Source organism: Aythya fuligula, chromosome 6 (genome assembly GCF_009819795.1).
Source record: "Aythya fuligula isolate bAytFul2 chromosome 6, bAytFul2.pri, whole genome shotgun sequence".
Taxonomy (NCBI): Eukaryota; Metazoa; Chordata; class Aves; order Anseriformes; family Anatidae; genus Aythya; species Aythya fuligula.
The window spans coordinates 12,893,174-12,907,197 of NC_045564.1; positions in this window are offsets into that span (position 1 = coordinate 12,893,174).

Below are 14,024 nucleotides of genomic sequence, written 5' to 3' on the forward strand. Positions count from 1 at the left end.
TACTCTGCCAAAGTTTGATTTTGAGCTGTGGGTCTCAATTACAATACTGCCGCCTCAGCAGAGCTGGTCCACAGCCGTGAACGTGGAATTTGTGTAGATGGATGCTAGAAGTCTTCACAAGTATTTTGCAAAGTGAATATTGTCATCATTTCTACACTGAGCCCATGGTACCCACTGACAACTCCCCATTATCTCTCCATGGCCAGGACGGTGCTGGTACTGGTCCTTCCCTGGGAGACCTGGCTGAGGCTGGGGCCCTTGAAGCTCTTTCAACCAGTTTTGAGTAGGTCTTCAAAATCATGCCTTTGCCAGATTTTATTTTCCATTTGCTAATAAAAAATATTCTTTGCCACCGCCATATTAGGAAGAATTGAAGTGGGATGGGGAGAGAGGTTTGAGGGGTACTGCTTTCTGGAAGCATGCAAACAGGTTAAACACAGGGTACGTGAGGCGTCTGGGTTCCTCTGTGCACATTCCTGCTGCCTGTTGCTGCAGATGTTTGAACTTGCTGCCTGAATCCAGAGCAACACATATTAGCATCAGCAGAGGCTGTCTCCCCAAGTGTGTAGGCTTCTATAATTTTTACTCTTGGCAATTTGCATGCATTTGCTACGGCTGCTTTAGTAAAGAGCTTTTTCAGTCCAGCTGAGTGTTCAAAGTCAGTAAAGCCACTTGACTTATATCTGAGAGCACTTGGCTTTTTTTTTTTTTTTTTTTTTCTTCCCTGCCCCGACCAGTTTAATGCCTTGTTTAATCCCGCAGAAATTATTTTTCTCTTAACCAGCATTTGCTCAGTGGATCCAGCCAGTTACCTTTGTTATTAATCTCATTCTTCTGCTCTCCCTTGGGTCCTGCTGTTTAATATAGCTTTTGATTTTTTTCCTCCTTCTTTGCCCAGTGTTTTGCCCGTTCAATATAATGTTTTTGTTTTGTTTCCTCCATTCCCTCAGATTACAACTAAAATTGCTGCTGTGGAGAGTCTGGTGAGTAAAATAAGATTCTTAGAGCTCAGAGCTGTTCCTTGCCAGACCTTATCCTCCTCGTACAGCTCTGCTGTTTCTGTCAGTGCTGCCCAGGTACATGGCCATGGCTGGCACAGCTACTCCTTGTACCCGCAATTATGAAATCAGAATCAGTCACAGTCTAGTACAAATAAGTATGTTGTCTGACTAGATCCCTTCTATGACGATGGAGATGAGGATCTTGACAAGCCATCTTTCCCGCACTTTTAGAAAAATTAACCCAAGCCTCTGTGATATTTTGCATGCCTTGCAAAGCTGGCTGCCTGTAGCAAATTTCCTGTCATGACATGCCAAAAATGATGATGCCTTTATCAGACGTTGTTTCCCATTACAAATACTTTTAAAGCCAGCAGTCCTGCTATCATCAATCCCTGCTTTGCTGCAATCACACAGGCATCATGCAGCAGCAAGCAGCACCTTTCATAGTGACTGTACTTGGCATCCTCCTCCTTGCCTGCCAACTGCCCCTGGCATGGGCATCCTGCGGGTTTTACACTGCTCTGCTGAGCCTGCTTCAGTGTAGCCCAGCTCTTGCTAACAGTTCTCTCTACTCTGCTTTGGTCTCATGTCCAAAGCTCCGTTTTGCAGTCCCTAGAGCTAGCACAGACGGTATTTTTGACCCTCTTGCTGCCTTATCAGCCCTCCCATCCCACCTTGCCCACCCTGTCCTCCATAGGCAGCCAGCTGGCTGTGAGACTCCCTGGCAGGAGAATGGGTATGTTGTTAAACATCAGGCCCCCTCCATGTTACTCTGTGGCCCTGTGATTTAGATTTGTGCCTGTGGTGTGTAATTCTTAAATACATGTACATCAAAACAATAGAAAAAAAAAACTCTTTTTACTTTGGTCGTGAATGCCATGAAAATAAATCTACTCATTCATATCACTCATAATTCAGCCTTGTTTTGTCTCTGGTTTTTCCTGCAGCTGCTTGGGACCCGACTTGCCATGGAAGGTAGTGTTTGATGGAAGGGATACACTGGTCAGAGCAAACGGCATCAACCTCTCACACTTGGACTGTTGAGTTTTAAGGGTTTTCTAGCATGATAAAACCAACACGTCTTGTTTTATTTTTCATTTTGGGCATCATTCTGTTTATTTTTCTTGCAAGGTTTTATACCAAGATAAGCATTCACAGAGTTTTTCGTTTACTCTGGGAAAATGGCTTGGCAAAGGAAAGTATTATTGTACAAGGCCTGTGTTGTAAAATCAGATTGTGGCTGTTATTTTTGTGTGAAGGATGCCATGCTGCTAACAACATAGAATTAATTTTTCTGCTTCTATTTTCAAGCAGTTAATTCGCTAATGATTTATCTAGGGATTGTTCCTTTCCACTGATGTACTGGACTCCACTTATAGTAACCTTACTGTCATGGTCCATGCATGAGGGAAACGCTGCTCTGGGGTTGCAGTGGAGGAGGGAGGCACCAGCTAGATGAGGGCAGAAGTCAGGCGCTCAGCAGAGCCCCATTTCAAAGAATATATTTCTAGAATACCCTTTGAGATGCAATTATGTACTGCCTGAGTTTTTAATACTCAAAACAAAGTGGTTTCTGACCTGCTCTGGGTTTGCTCCGGAGTAGCTGTGCTGGGGCTGCCGGTGCATGCCCTGCAGGGCCTGGGCACGGCGGGGCTGCTGAGGGGCAGGACGAGGTGCCGGAGCTGGCTGCTCTTCCTGCACCCCACAAAATTCCCTGTGGTCTGTGCGGAGGCTGCTGCATGCAGAACTGATGCTCCCCAAGCAGGAGCAGATAAGGGGAAGCACAGGGAAGTGGAATATCTTTATTACTTTTTTCAAGGGGAGTTTCTCTTTCACTTTTCATTTCCTCTTGCGTTTCCTTTTTATATTTGTGCTTTAACATTAGGTTTGATTTGTCTTGATAGCATTCAAGTGAAGGCTTACATATTTCATCAGGATTGTCTCTTTTGTTTCCGGGGCTGAAAGTCCCAAACAATATGAAGCAGTCACGGCCGCATGCACATCTGGATGCCTTTCATCCTCTCCAAACAGGCACTTTCCTTTATTTCTGTTCAACCTCATTACTTAATTTCCTAAAGAGGCTGCGGCTCTATAATGCCTGAGTGACGTGTGTCAAAATGTCTCCCTAGGTTCTTCCACTATGTGATAATTCAGTATATCCTGTTTCCAGTGCTGAGGAAATACATTTCCTTCGCTCTAGCTCGTTACGCTTTAGGAAATTGCTTTTCTTCAATTATCCTGACAACCTGGGTTTTGACAGCTCCAGACTCACTGGGTAAGGCTCCTGCCGTCCCCACAAACACATTTTTTCCTTGAGACTTCCCTGTCTGTCATCCATCATGTCCTGCCCAGAGAGAACCTCTTATTTGGGATGTTTCTTACCTCTGCCAATGGAGATTTGGTGTCAGGACATGATTTACAATGCTGATTCTGAATATTTGCAAAGAGCTATTTCATTGTCTCTCCTCTGCAGAAAGGTGCAGTGGTGGTTCTCGGGCTGAAAGAGATCTCCACGGGTGGACTTGTATTGCCCATTCCTGCACTAAGCTTACTTTTATGGCCAAGTTTTATGAAAAGAACAGGATCTTAAAGAGAGCATTATCAAAGGTGAACTGCAGGGGAACCTCCTCAGCACTGCCTAGTCCAAGAGCCACCTAACCTGCCTGGAGGACAGCCCATGGATTACCTTGCAAAGAACTCTTACAAGGGCTTTCATTCACAGTCCAAAAATCCAAGGTCTGCATGCTGCTCTCCTCCCTCCTCTGCAATATTATAGTGTGTAGGGAAAGACGGGGTCCCCTCCCAACACCCTGAGACCCAGGGAGCTGATGTGGCCTTTGCAGTCCGAGGTTCCCCTGCGGCCCATTTTTCCCTCAGAACTGCTTCACTCCACAAGCCTCTGAAGCACAGCTGCAGATCCTTACCTTTCCCAGCCACTGCCCTGATGCAGGCGATTGTCTGCGGTTGCCAAAATCCTATTTGCAAGTAGAGGAAGCCTCTTCCTTGTTTTCAATCAGTTTGCAACAGGTCCCCCAGCTACTCCCCTTCGTTCACGCTCCAAGAACTTGGGAGAAAGTTTCAGCTTCACTTTTTTAACCAGTCCCGCTGGTGGCACTGGGTGCCACCCTTCCCAGCCGCTGTTGTGAGCGTGCAGCTCATTTTCAGTCATCACAAACCTCTCCAAGCTGCTTCTTGTCTTATTTTCCACTTTGGACATATCTTGGCACTTCCCCATGACAGTCTGATGGGAGTGAGGCTTTGCAGGATGTGTGTGCTGCTTTCTGATAGATTTCTTTTCCTCCTTTGTGACAAAAAAGCTCCTGTTTGGTATTTCTCACCTTGGCTTTCCTTCAGGTGAGAAGACAAACCCCCCAGCAGCACTTCCAGTGTCAGCGGGCTGTCAAGTAAGCAGGTCCCATGGTTGTTCTGGGGACTGTGCCTGTCCAGCTCTGCCAGCAGCATCAGCTCTGTCCTGCTGATGCAGCTCTCCTATGTGCTCTGTCAGGCTGCCTTGCTTGGTCCTGCCTTTGGTTGCTGCTTTGTTGCTGCTTTTTCAGCCAGCCTCCAAACCCGCAGGTGCGCTCTCCTGTTGACAACTCTTTTGCCTGCAGTTAAAAACAGACTGTGGAGAAAATTGACGGCACCTGCAAATTATGTGCACTTAGATACCGTGCGGCTTCATTTGCAAGTACAATCGGGTATTTGGGGATCGCAGGCCTGTGCCCTCATGCATGTGCGTATCGTAAGCACACCAGCAGCTGCAATCTGCTCAGCAGACGTGCTGGCCGTGGACATCAGGCACACCGTGCAAACACCTGGCGTCGTGGTCCTGACTGGAAAAGCAGCTCTTGCTCTCAACCTGCCCTCCAGTGGCTTTGGGAGCAGCTTTCTGTGCGTCCTTTCTTGCTGAGGACCTGGGGGATCCCCACACACCCCTCAGAGATGGGCAGCGACCACAGACATGTCCTGGGGATGCCTGGATCCAGCTGACTCACCAATGGAAGCAGCAAGCCGAGGTCTCTGCCTCGCTGGAGGTCTGTGTGCTGGTGCTGCCCTTCCCAGGTACAGGTGCTGTGTGTGGCTGCGACTCTGTAATGTGACGTGTGTGGTAGTGAGAGCACTGTGAGACCACAGCACTGTCTCGGCTGTGGACGAGGCCCTTGTTAGTGCTTTTTCAGCCATCCACCATATGAGAAGACTCTGGCTTAATCTCAGCTCAACTGGAAAAATGCCGATGACTGAAAATGTCATCAGCTGCCTGTGGGCCAGGCTGGCCCTGAGCTGATAAGGAGCAACGCGGAATAGAAATGTCAACAGAAAACTGGAGAAACACAGAGGCTGGTTGCATTTCTTCTCCATCCTACAGCAAGGCGGGCTTCTCTGCCATCAGTCCTTCCAACAGCCGGACCTTCCCTGAGGTCCAAGAGAGAAACTCTGTTCTCTCGTAGGGAGGGAAAAAGGGGCTGATCTCGTGGCTGGAGAGAAAAACCAAAACTCTCGCCCCATAGGCTTAGGATAAGTAAACACAACTCTCATAGTTTTCTTTCACTTTTAGGACCAATCTCATCATGTTCTAGGTTGGAACCTTGTTTTCTTGAAGCTCTGGATAGAGGAAGGAGCCAGACCGTGGATCAGACAGTGGGGGAAGAAGACAGAATCAGAGAATCATCTAGGTTGGAAGAGACCTCCAAGATCACCGAGTCCGACCTCTGACCTAACACTAACAAGTCCTCCACTAAACCATATCACTAGGCTCTACATCTAAACGTATTTTAAAGACCTCCAGAGCTGGTGACTCCACCACTTCTGAGACGCGGCCCTGAAGGAGACCCAAGACCCGACCCACCCATTAGCAGCCACCTGGAGCGTGGAGCAGTGCCCGGGCAGCTCCTCTCGCCCTTTGGGGTAAATGCAAAGTGTGCACTCAGGACCCCATTGGAACAGCAAATAGTGTGGCCCTCGGGATGCAGTGCTGTCAGAAGTAACTAGCCTTCCTTTTCTGAGGGGAGGGACGTGTTGTGTTAATTCTCCATGGGCAATGGGGTGCAAAGCCCAAACCTTGCCGTTTCCAGAGCAGAACGGTGCCTGAAAACCCCACCTGCGCCTTAAATCCGTGTGCTTCCCTTCTCCTGGCATACAGAGAAAACAAAACACAGGCAAGATGTGGGAACCACACCTGCACAGCCAGCAGGATCCGAGCAACCCGCGGCGGTGCCGGGAGGAGCTGCCCGGGGTGGGCATCGGGGGGGGGGGTCAGCGACGGGGCCGGACCCGCTAGGGGGAGCTCGGGGCTCACGGGAGACGGGGCTGGGGGCATGGAGCTGGGGGACAGGGCTGGGGGGACAGGGAAATGGGGGCACACAGAGCTGGGGGACACGGGGATGGGGGACACGGAGAGGGCTGTGCAGAGCCGAGGGGCGAGCAGGGCTGCTGCGAGGGCGCCAGGTGCAGAGGTGCGGGAGGAAAGGCAGGGGAGAGGAAGGGGGGCTGAGCTAGAGCTCTTGGTTTCTGAATGGGTAATTTAATCAGTGGCATTAAGTCCTCCCAATTATTTCTTGCCGTGGGTACTGCCTATTTATTAATTTTCTTCATATAAATCCATCAAGCTGTTGTCACACAGCAAGTAAACAAAAGCACCCCAGAGTTTTGATGGGACTGCATAAAAGCAAGCAGAGAGGTTAATTACCGCTGTTAATTATTTGCTTTGCAGACTCGGTTGCACACAGCGCTGCCTGGTGCCGGCTGGCGTGGGGGTAACGGCAGCGGTGAGGGGCAGAGGCCAGGGCCGGAGGAGTAAAGTTTGGCCTTTAGCCTGTCCGTGCTGGGCCAAGGTGGTTTCTGGAGACCTCTGAACACCAGTGATATGACCAGGAGCCGCTTCCTGGCCCAGCAGCGTGATTTACTTCATCAGCCCCGGCTTCCTGCCTCATCACGGCGCCGCTGGCAGCCCCGCTGCAGAGGCAGCGAGGGGAGGCAGCCAAGGGGAGGCTGCTGCAGGGAGCAGAAGGTTCAGAGCCTGGAAAACTGTCCCTGGAGGGAGTTGTGAAGGAAGTTTAAACTAATTTAGTGTAACAAAGGAAAGGTTAGGAGGCGGCTTGATCATCATCTCGAAATACTTATTTAGGAATGAGATTTATGGGGGCAGAGGGTTGTTTAATTTGGAGGACAAAGGCATAACAACACACAATGCCTGAAAGCTCAAGACAGGCAAAAAAAGTGACATCTCCCTTGTTACTGCTTAAGGTTATCTGCTAATGTATTCAGGGACTGTAGAGTCTGCATCCTTCAATATCTTTACATCCAGATTGAAAATCTTCCTAAAAGACATGCCCAGCGTCAGGCAGAAATTATGGACTCATGATTCTGTGGCCTGGTTCTTGTAGGAGTTCATATTAAATGATTTTATTTGATCCTTTGGCCTGAAAATCTATACATCTACGTGCAGTAGCTAGCAGCTGCCACAAAACCTGCTAATTCCATCTGGCAGTTTGTAGATGACAGTGATATATTTTGTGTCCATCTCACCCCAAAATGCTGCCCCACTGGGACTGCTCTATCATTGCACACATCAGGGTGCCCCTTTTCCCCTGAATGCATTTCAGTGGTGCACCATTTCTCCAGTTGTCTGCCCAGGGATGCATGAGGACTTGCTGCTGCACTCTTTGATGAAAACGTGTTCTGTGGTCTGGGCTCAGCTGCTTGCTGAGGACTCTTGCAGTATACAGCATCACCCGCAGAGGCTCTGCTTGTGCTGTTCTCTGGCTACTCCTAAATGTGACCATCACTGAAACAGTAGGAGCCAATACCTGCTTGTCTAGAAAACTTTACAGTCCAGGAGAGGGAGTCCTCTCTTGCCCCCAGGAAATATTCAGGTTTCTGATGCTCAGGTCCAAATTTGCCTGATGGGGGAATGCCCCTAAAGCTCTTGGCTGCCAATTTTTCCTCATTTAAAGTTGCCTCAGGGCTTGAATTCCCTCTCCTTGGAGTCCTGGAGTTGCTAAGCTGAGTGCTGTGCTAATGCTGGGCTTTGCATTTGATATTCCTCGCTTTTTGATATTCCTCACTATGCTCTGTTGGCCAACCATGCGGTAGTTCCCCGACTGATGTACTTCAGCTGCGCTCTGCTGCCTCGTTCCTCTGTGAGTGCCCCAGCCCACAAACCCAGTGCCCAAGGCTGACCCCGCAGCCGCCTCACACACCCTGCGGCCCTGCTGGGACGGTGTGGTTTAGCCAGGGACATCAGCAAAAGGTCTCTGGTGGAGCTGTGCTCTTGTCATCTCAGCCTGGGGCCTGAGTCTCGTATCTCCCAGCCGCTGGTGGTGAGGTGTTGCTGTCTGTCAGCCCCGCGGTGCTCTGGCACGGAGCGTGTGCCCCGCAAGCCATAGGTAAGAAGATGGCGTCCCTGCGCTAGGCCCTTGGCTGCAGCAGGCTTCCTCGCGGATTCAGGCTTCCAGCATGACTCAGGGTATTGCAGCGTATCCTTAAGATAACATCTTTTGCTTGCCAACACGTAGGCTGCCTGCCAAAGGTGGGGGAGGAGATCTGTTGTGAGTCTTTCGTATGTGCTCATAGTAAATAGATCCGCGCCAAGCTGATTGCACTCGCCTTCCTGTCTCTGTGAGGAACTGAAGGAAGGGAAGAAGCTGTCCCCTGTGGGCTGCCCCCGGCCACTGCCCCACTGCTTGGCTGCCCCTGCCTGCAGCCAGCACAGCACGCACACACAAAGTAATGAGGAGTGGGGTTACCTCAGACCACAAGACCCCAGGACAGCGTTGGCTTTCCATCTACTGCCTCGCTGCCAGACCATTAACTTCTCCATGTTAAACTCTTGGTACAATGGCCGTATTTTGAAGGCTGCCAGCTGAGCCAACTGTGCTTAGGACAATCATTTCCAGCTGTTCTCTGACAAGATGCTTTCTCAAATGATTTGAAAAAAAAACATATATCAAAGTTGTAAGCACATCTGTGGCAGCCTTTATCTCTGGCAGCAGGGAAAATGAGCGTGGAGGCCATGAGGTGCTTTCTGAAATGGGAGTCTTCTCCTGGCAGTGGGAAGCACAGCCCTGCCTGCGGTGCTCGCTGACATGTCTGGTGCTGGCCTTCTGCAGCTGGGTGAGAAGAGCAGCCCGAAACCCGCCCGGTGAGGCTGTTATCCCAAACCAGCTGTGGGATCTCTTTATACACACCATCTGACCGTGCTGATGCAGCATCAGGCCGACCCAGTAAGGAGATCTGTTGTGTCAATGAAGGGTTTTTGCTCACACACTTCTCTTTTTCTATCAGTCCCTCCCAGGCTGCAGGGTCAGCCCGCCATCACCTCCCATCCCTGCTGGCAGAGGAGGTAACACCAGTTTCTGCCTTGGTGGGAGAAAGCGGCAGCTTTTCCACACAGTGGAGCCACAGGCTGTGCATTGCTGCTGAATGGGCAGGCTAAATTGGTGGCCAGTATAAAAACAAACGAACAACAAAAAAAACAACCAACAACAACAAGGGAATAGCAATGAGATTACAGCAGTTTACTTCAGCTGGGGCTCTGTCCCCTCTGTGTCTCTAGGAAAGCTCGGTGAGGTCCAGCAGCTTGCGAAGGAGCTGTGAGGAGTCCTGCCTGCTGCTGGCACGCCGCTGCGGGAGATGCTGGCAGGCAGGCGAGGCTCTCTGCAGCAACACATTTCTAAGTTATTGTGCCAGCAGAAGACAAACACAAGGATTTGGACTTGGTAATACTGAAGAAAATATATGAAGCAATATATTTCTTCATGACTGGCCAGAACACTAAAGGGAAATGCATGGGGGAGCTGGAAGGGGCTCCTTCCTCTACTCCCCACGTGGGTGGGATGCAGGGCTGCTGGCTGTGGTGTTTGGAATGGGTGTGCAGCTTGGGCGCACCTCGCTGTCTGTCTGGGGCCACCCTCCTCCTGCCACCCTGCTGTGGCCACACACTGCTGGTCACGGTTTAGGGACGCGCAGCCTGGCCCCAAGCCGCCAGCAGCTGCAGCAGTAGCAGCGCATTCACACAGGGCATGAGGGAGCTGCCAGCCTTTTCACAGTGATTCACCCACCGCTAATGATTTGCTGTGCTATCGGGCGACGCTGAGCGCTGCGATATTGCTGCTTATCGTGGCCCAACACACAGGCCAGGAAGCAGTAAGGACTTACTCAGCTGATGCGCAAGGAGCTCAGGGCGCTGTGCTGGCCGACAGCCTCGAGGGCTTGCTGCAGCGTGGCAGCCTCGCCTAGCAGAAGTCGAATTTCTGGAGAATAATTTAATGAAGGGTTCGTCAAATTTCCAATTACTGGAAAAAGCTGTGATTCCTCTGCTGTGTGGTACAGAGACCACCCTTCATTCTGCTAGGCCACAGCGGGGAGTTCAGCTCTGCTGTGCACCCAGACATCCTTGCCCCTCATGCGGCTGAGGCCGAAGGAGCCAGCAGGGCTGGGTGCCACACGGGAGTGGGGTGGAGTGGGAGGGGGCTGTGGAAGGACAGGGCAGCAAGGATCAATTCCCCTGGCTGCTTGCTGGGGGAGTCCGTGTAGCGACTCTGCCAATGATGCTACGTGTGGGATCTGGTCCCTGGCTGGTTCAGTGGCATTAAGAGAATTGCTTTAGCCTAATGAACAGGGATAAGAGTATTTCAGCCTCCTCCCTGGAAAGTGATGGTAGGGCACCAAGTGTGCAGCCAGCTTCAGGTCTAGTCACTTGCCAAGTGAATGCAAATGACAGGTTGTTTTTGTTTAATGGAGCCCATGGTGTCTTGTCCAAAGCTGCTGTCTCTTTCTCTTGGATTTTTTTTTTTCCTCCTTTCTGAATCAGACCTTACAATCAGAGTTTTTATTTATTTATTTATTTATTTTGTAAGAAACAGAAAGGGTTCTCAAAGCAGGCTGTCAAACTTTAGCTACAGACACATCACCTTTCAAATAAAATGGCCATGGCTGTTCAACAGTGGTTACTCTTTGCATGGCCTTTTTTGCTTAAAGAGCTAAAGGAGGTCTTTTTTTCTATTTTTTTTTCTATTTTTTTCTTTTATTTTCCACAGAATCAGGGCTCTTTCCTAATTAATTTTTTAGTTGACAGGAAGAGCAGGTTTCTGCTTTGTTTCGCCAAGTGTTTTGATGTATGAACAGAGACGTCGAGCAGGGTGTGTGTTTGCAAAAGCGGCTGATGGGAAAGATCAAAACTGATTTATTATGTTTTCAGAGAAAGGGGCTCTGCATCACAAAACAGAGCAGGGAGTGACTGAAGGCCCTAGTCCCAGGCCCTAGTCCCCAGTAGTATTTTGGAGCTGAAAACAAGGTGGCAAGCTGATGACCAAATTCCTGTTGACTTTGCAGATACCAGGTGTCTATTACATCCCGGTCTTACCCAGTCCCTGCCCCTGACGTGCCCGGGTCTGTCTAACCCAGCACTGTACTGGGCCCTTTGTGCTCCTTTTCCCCTCGGCTGGGAAACCAGGGGCTGCTGAGGGCTTTGGGAATGGGTTTTGCTGGGAGCGATGCTAGAGAGGTCTTCAAGCATTTGCAAGCAAGCTGCCAAATCATGTTGACAATAGGCCTGCAAAGCCTTCTTTTGGCTGGAATGAAGCTTGGAAAATGTATTTCCCAAGTGGAAACTTTAGTAGTGATGAATCCCTTATTGATGTGGTCAGAGGACATGGCAAACACATGACCCGTTACCATGCTCCATCAGCCTGGATCCTTCTAAAATACTTATTTAACCCTCTCTGACACCACCCACAAGCTTCTGCTGCTGAGCAGCGAGGCAGCCAGCATCGTGGCGCAAAATCCCGAATCCCTGTGGGCAGGGGCAGATGGGATATGCCTGGAGGAGAGCTGGGAAAGCAGCGGTGGAGAGCATGGGAACAGGACAAGGAGTCTCCTGTCCCACAGAGAGCCGAGGGCGGCTGCTCGGCGCGAGGCTGCGCCCGCCAGCCAGGACCAATGCTGCTGGGGCTGTCACCTTGTCCCTGGTGTGTGACAGCTTCTGAAGGCACTTGGTCCCTCCTGGTCTTTTCCTGACATCCAGTCCTACATTTGCAGCCTTTGACCCCTTTGGCAAAGCACTGCCCGGGGGGAGTTGTGCCATGGTGTCTGTGCTGGCATGGAGGGACGTGGGATGAGGCCTGCGTGGGCCCCACAGCCAAAACCTGGGCATGCCAACGTGGCCTTGGGGTTCCTCAAGGGCAAAGGCAACACGTGGGGCTCTCTCTGTCCCACCCCACAGTGATGTGAGCACCTTCACGGGCAGGCAGCATCAGTGACTGGCCAGCATGTTCCTTCATCAAGCAATCCAGGCTTGTCGCTTGTGGGTCTCCAGCAGCACAACCCTCCTGGACCGATTGCAATCCACGGCAACACCATTGCTGGGGCTGAAGCAGGTCCTGGGAGACACTTTGGCTGAGGAGCACAGACGTGTGTCTCCTGTCTCTCCAACAGTCACGGTGCCACATCCTGCATCAGCACGAGCGGGAGCTGCTCTTGGTAAGGTAAGAAAATGCTTTTCCACAGTTGGGGCTGGGAAGAATTTAAGGTGTTGCTTTTTTTTTTCTCTCTCTCTCTTTTTTTTTTTTTCTTTTTCTTTTTAAACAATAAATAATAACAGCAAAATCCATCTCCTGCCTCTTTCAAAACCAGCTCCTTTTCCTGATGGATAGATAGACATAATGAGATTCTCAAAGTCATAAATCTGCTGTGATTTTATTACCTGCATCTGCTGGGGATGATGTGAAGGGAACTTCATACCGAAAGGAACCTTGAAAGGTTAGAAAGGAACCAGCAGTCTTCACAAAGTCTTCATCTCAGCCAAGGAAACCCACGCAGAAGAAAGCGCTTGAGCTGGATGAAAAGGTGTCAGGGCTGGATGCTGGCAGCGAGGTGCCTGTGGTGAGCGTGAGCTGAAGCTGTCCCCGGTGTGGGCAGCATCTGGTGTGTGGGGATGGCTGGGACCTGTCCCTGCTGGGTGTGCCGGGGGCTGGGGAGGCGTGTGGTGGCTGAGGGCGACACGGCCGGGGACGGTCCCCATGTGGCCGGGGAACTGCGGTGTCCAGAGGTGGTGAAAAGGGGCTGGGAGAGCGGTGAGGGTGCAGGTGTCACTGCTGTAGGGTGACGTCTGCAGCATGATGCAGCCATGCCTTTACGATGTCACAGTGCGATCTGGCAGCTATGTTACTGACAGAGAAGGAGGCTTAAACTTTCCTCTGCATGTCACAGGGGAAGGTAGAGAGGGAGCGCTGCTTGCTGGCTGCTGGACGGACTCCCACGCAGAGCAGCCGCTGCTCATGGTGAGACCTCAGCCTTGCTGGGCCAGGGAGGAAATCCAGAAAGCAGAGCTGTGAGTGGGGGGAAAGCAGGCGACATCCTAAAGCTGTGATCGTCTAAGAATATTAACTGATCCTGGCTTTGCAACTGCCAAAAAATGATGCTCGAGAAACGTGGCGCCAGGAATCCTGAAGTCACTTCTGTAGCCTTGGAAAATGCAGCTGCTTTGGGATGTCAGCCCGCGACGGCTGTTATTATCCACTGTGCAGAGCAGAGCTTCTGTTGGGAGCTCTTACAAAGGCCATCAGTCTTCACAAATAGTGGCTGTTTTTATCACCTGGCAGTAATGACACTCTCTGGTCCCCTTAATATCTGAGCACAGTCCCAAAGTGTGGCTGGGAAACTCGTCTCGGGCTTGGCCCCGCGCAGGGGAACAGCTTGCAATTTTCTGCCAAGGTAGCTGTAACCTGTGTGGAGACGGGCAGGGCTGGTGTAATAAAAGCCTCTTGGACAGACTCAGCCTCCTGCAGGTTTGTTTCAGCTGCTCGTCAGGGAGCAGAGCAGCACATTGCAGCATGCTTCAGCGGCTAAACCCGGCTGGTGCCCGGGGGGATGCACGGCCACCCGCTGCTGGGACCAGTGCGTCCAGACCCCTGCCAGGGACGGGGTCAGTGGTGGTGGGTGCTGGCATCTCCCAGCCAACCCACATCTCTGCATGGCCCTGGGTGGTGTTACAGACCTGAAGTGCTGGTTGCTTGACACCATGGA